This window comes from Falco peregrinus, chromosome 7, assembly GCF_023634155.1.
Source record: "Falco peregrinus isolate bFalPer1 chromosome 7, bFalPer1.pri, whole genome shotgun sequence".
Taxonomy (NCBI): domain Eukaryota; kingdom Metazoa; phylum Chordata; class Aves; order Falconiformes; family Falconidae; genus Falco; species Falco peregrinus.
Genome location: NC_073727.1, coordinates 27,869,850 through 27,874,400, shown reverse-complemented (window position 1 = coordinate 27,874,400; position 4,551 = coordinate 27,869,850). Strand labels below are relative to the sequence as shown.

Below are 4,551 nucleotides of genomic sequence, written 5' to 3'. Positions count from 1 at the left end.
CTACATGATACAAGCCAGTCTGTAGAAAGAGAGAAAAAAACTGTTAGGGTAACTATAGACCTGGAAAAAAACCATAAATTTTCAAGCAATCAAAAACTTTCTTTTAATAGTCAGCATACTTCACAGTTAAATACGGGCTGAAAAATATTGCTCTCAGCTTTATAATATATGTTAATTGGTTAGACTGTGAGAAATGGTAGTTGGTATCTTGTAAAGCATAAGGCTGTTTCAAATGGAAAGAGACACTAAGCTGTTTATCTTGCTGTCAAAAAGGCAATGGAAGAGAGGATTTATATCCTGTGAACTACAAGATACCAGCATGGAATTGGAAAACACAAGATAGTATGTTTAAAAAATGCTACTTCTACTGAGCCTATGATTATTATCTTCTCATTGGCCTGTTGGCTACAGAGGTGAAACCATGCCTTAGCCATGTCCCACTATACTTGGTTTATAGCACCATAACTGATAGCCTGGAACGTGCAGATACTAATGTGTCTTTAACTGATAGAAATCCTTTGGTTTGAATTATATTGTATATTAAGATGTGAGCTGGAATGGATGGGCTGATTATCCTTGCAGATGTTGAGCGGCATTGACATAAATTTGCTCTACTGTTAGCAAGTTATTCATAGCCACCACTTCATAGCCACCACCATTAGAGTTTTATCTTTTGATAGGAAGTCTTCATTGATCTAGTACACAAACATGCAAATGAGACTCTGTCTTTGTCAAGACCATTATCAATATGCTGAGGATATTCTGATTTGACCAGTAAATTACTTTCCTGAGTGGAATTCAGTTTCTTTTACAAACGTGTTCCTCAGCAAATGGTGATTGGCAGTGTAAGAGGAGGCATTTGTTTAAGTTATGCAGATGACTGAATGAGGTATAGACCTGAAATTCATCCACTGCAATACGTATTTACTTGGTTGCAGGAATGCTCAGGGATTTTCTAAGTAGTTGAACTGACATTAAAGGATCAGTCCAATGATTTTTCATTTCAAGACCAATTTTTACTTCGTCATTCTTAAGGGAATTGGTTAGCAGAGTTAGTTCATCCATTGTACATGGGTCTCTGCAATGATGAATCTGCAGGTTTTGCTGTCACTTATTGCTTGTTTGATGTTCTATAAGTTTTGTGAACCTGATACATAAAGTCATCTGCAGTGACAGTGAAAGATTATTCTCTCTTGGATCACTAGGAGGCTTCTTTATGCTTTTGCTGTCTGTCTGACATATTGATATTTCTTAAGAAGCTCTGCCATAATTTCCATCTTTCCTTAATTAACAGAGAAGTCAATCCTTCATCAACCATAAGACTATCACAGCTGGGATCTTCAGCAAAGGGATACACCTGAATCATCTGTTTACATTTTTTGCCTTGACGAGCTGTTTCTGGTTATAGGCACACAGTTCATATTCTAGTTTCTTGAGAATCAGTATAACAAAGAGATCATACATTTCTAGCAGTGGTTTTCTATTTCCTACTATGGTGTTAAATTACTCACCATAATCTTTGAGGCTTGCCTTTTCAAAAATTAAGTGTCTAGGAAAAATCAGTATGTGTGGTGTTAGAGCTGCTTTTATATTTATAGTGCCTGACCAATACAAACTGAGACAAGAGGCAACGACTAAAGTAGATAATCTTTTTTTTGCTGTTAAGCCCCACACAAAAAGTTTTTTCCATTTCTTGCTATTGAAAGGTTTGGGTTATGGAATAAGTTTAGATGGTAGACACCTGCCTTCATTTCAGCTAGTTACCATACTTCATTATTTGCTTTTAGCAACTGTTAATACTACAGCTGTTGAAATTGTTAATGTTCAACCTTTCTTTATTATTAAGTGTTTTTTAAGATTAAACTTTTCAGTCAAAATTTCAAGAGTCATGATTTGAGATACTGCTACCATCCTTTGACAGGATTTCACTAATCCCTGTATGAGTTATCAAGGGTGTGTTGACGAGATTGGATTTGACAGAGGTTGTACTGCTATACTGCTTGTGAGTACCCTAATAACTAGCTTAATTTGTGATGTTAATTTTCCATTTCTTCTTATTGGCATAGCACCTGATTCTGTAATTAGGACAGCTTAAGGTTGTTTTTTTTCACTGGAAGTAGATTGAATGAAACAATCCTTTAAAGTATTGTTTGATCTTTGTAAGCCTTCATGAGAGGCCTCTTAAATGGTATTGCCAACTTGATTAACTACATAAAACTTTTGTTACAGTAGTAGGCATGTATGAACATTTCTAGATTTATTAAATTTGTTATAAACTTCAGTCCGAACTCTCCAACAGTGACACCCTCATTAGTGCCAGTATAATAGCACTAATCAAACCCAATTCTCCCTCCTAAGCAACACCAATGAACAAACCGCCAGTGATATTCATTGTCAACCCTGTGGTTTTCTAGAAAGTTTGTTAGATGCATCTGTCTATATACCAATGAGAGCTTGTATAGGTATGTGAGCCACTGAAGCTATCACTGCTTTCAGCTCTTTGCTTCCTGAGCATAAATGTTCTTTCAGTCGATTGACACCACCATGAGTTAACTCATGACTGCATTAAAAGTGCCTATATAATAGCTTTCTACTGTGTAATGATATTATGACATCACTAAGTGGACTTTTAAATTAAAATTAATTAAATTAAATTTAAAAAAAATAAAAGGTGTTTTGCTTTCAGGAAGCTGTAATATTATTTGTTTGGTATGTTGATCTAGGACCTGACCTACAGGAGTGGGAAGAGTAATGAGACTTTCATAATACAGCAAGTGAAGATGAGTGCAAAACTGAACTGACAAGCTTTAAGGTGGTAATGTTTTTGTGTGCACTGGTGACAGCTGGTTGGAAGATTTGTGCTGAAAAGAAACTGTTCTCCAGCTAGAATGTATTTGATGAAAGAGAAGGAAAAAAATTCTCATTTTGGTATCTACCTTTGAAACTAATCACATTCTCCAAGAGAATAAAATAGATTGTTCTTTTTAGTAAGAAGACATATGCCTGCGTTACTAAAAATGTAGACGAGGAAACTGTAGTCTAAGTATTCTGAAAGCTTACTTCATGGGTAAAGAATTTGGAAAAGCCTCCTAAAAAAGGTATAGACAAGCACTAAATGAGCTAGTTACTGCCTACACCAAGATATCTAAATACAACTGATAACAAGGGAAAAGTATCTAGAAGAAAAAGAGGTATCAACAAGGTCTTCAGATAAACAAGATGGTTGATATGGTCCCTGATTTACCATGTGTATTTTTAATAAACATGGTCTATCTTCTCTCTTAAGATTTTTATTCTATTCAGATCCTGCTGGTATCTAACTAAATAATACGTTTATCACATACAATACATACACATTAAAAAATCACATTTGTGCATCTATGGCTGTTGACTCATGGATTTTGAGGGCCAGTTGTTGAATGAGGATAATTAATACAGTAACTCAAGAAAATGGTAGGGGTCAAAGCTTACTTTTTCCAATTCCATGAAATCTAGAGACATCAAAATAAGAACAATTCAATAAAGTGAAAAGCTGTATGTTTTACCAAGGCAAATTTTATTCTACAATAAAGATGATCCTCCAATTAATGATTTCAAGTCTGAAATCATCAAAACTATAGCCACAAAAAAGAAAAAAAAGAAAAAAAAGAAAAAAAAAAAAAGAAAAAAAGAAGCAAGCAAAACCACCTGTATTAAATTTGGGGAAATCTGAAAAAAACCCTACAAACATTGGTTATGCAACAATTACAATTAAAATGACAAGTTATTGAAGATGTGCATCATGTTTTGCTCTATGCTGAATATGAAGAAATCCTATGAAAAGGTGTTGCAACATATTTCAACATAATTTTATGGGACACCTTCCTTCTTGGTCAGTGTACCCTTTAGGTATCCACTAGTACAGGATTATCTAGCTGCCTATTCTTCTACAACTTTATCATTCTATATGTTTGTGCTGTATAAAAAAAATGACTCATTTCCATGCTTCTGCATCTCATGTATATATTCCGGAGAGGAAGGACAGATTTGAGTGTATGTTGATACTGCAATCAACTTGCATATTTATTGAATTTCTGTGTTCTCTGTGGGCTATTACATTTTACAGGTGCATTAGAGGTCAAGATACAGCATTGTCAAAGTGTAATCTCCTTTAAGTAGCAGGAGTTAACCTTGAAGTATCACAGAAAAGATAACTATGTTCTCCAAGGAGAAGATGGCATTTTTCATTCTACCCTGAGAGTGTTGGAAGAACTTCTTTATTGTTGCCTGAAAGGAGAATACATTGTTCACACATTATACATTAAAATGACTGAAAAGGAAGAGGAAAAAGACAAGTTGATAAAATTATCAGATCTGTTATTGAGGACTATTTGTGGATGACACTTATATATGCATTAAAAAATAATTTAGATCAGAAGGCTGAACACAACCAGTAATCTCAGGTTATTTCTGAACTGTTTCTTGCTGAATATTTTTGGAAGACAAGCCCTTTGGGACAGACAATATTTTTCAATGCATCTGAATACTGTGGAAAACACAATATGCAAGTAG

The 4,551-nt window shown here is 34.5% G+C and overlaps 1 long non-coding RNA gene across 1 annotated transcript; it reads left to right on the top strand.

The window, feature by feature from the left end:
- The first annotated feature begins 289 nt into the window (after positions 1-289).
- LOC129784862 (uncharacterized) lies at positions 290-2,918 on the top strand. Its single transcript, XR_008748030.1, has 3 exons — positions 290-342; positions 1,922-2,002; positions 2,724-2,918. It is a non-coding gene; the product is annotated as an uncharacterized LOC129784862 (long non-coding RNA).
- Positions 2,919-4,551: the final 1,633 nt, after the last annotated feature.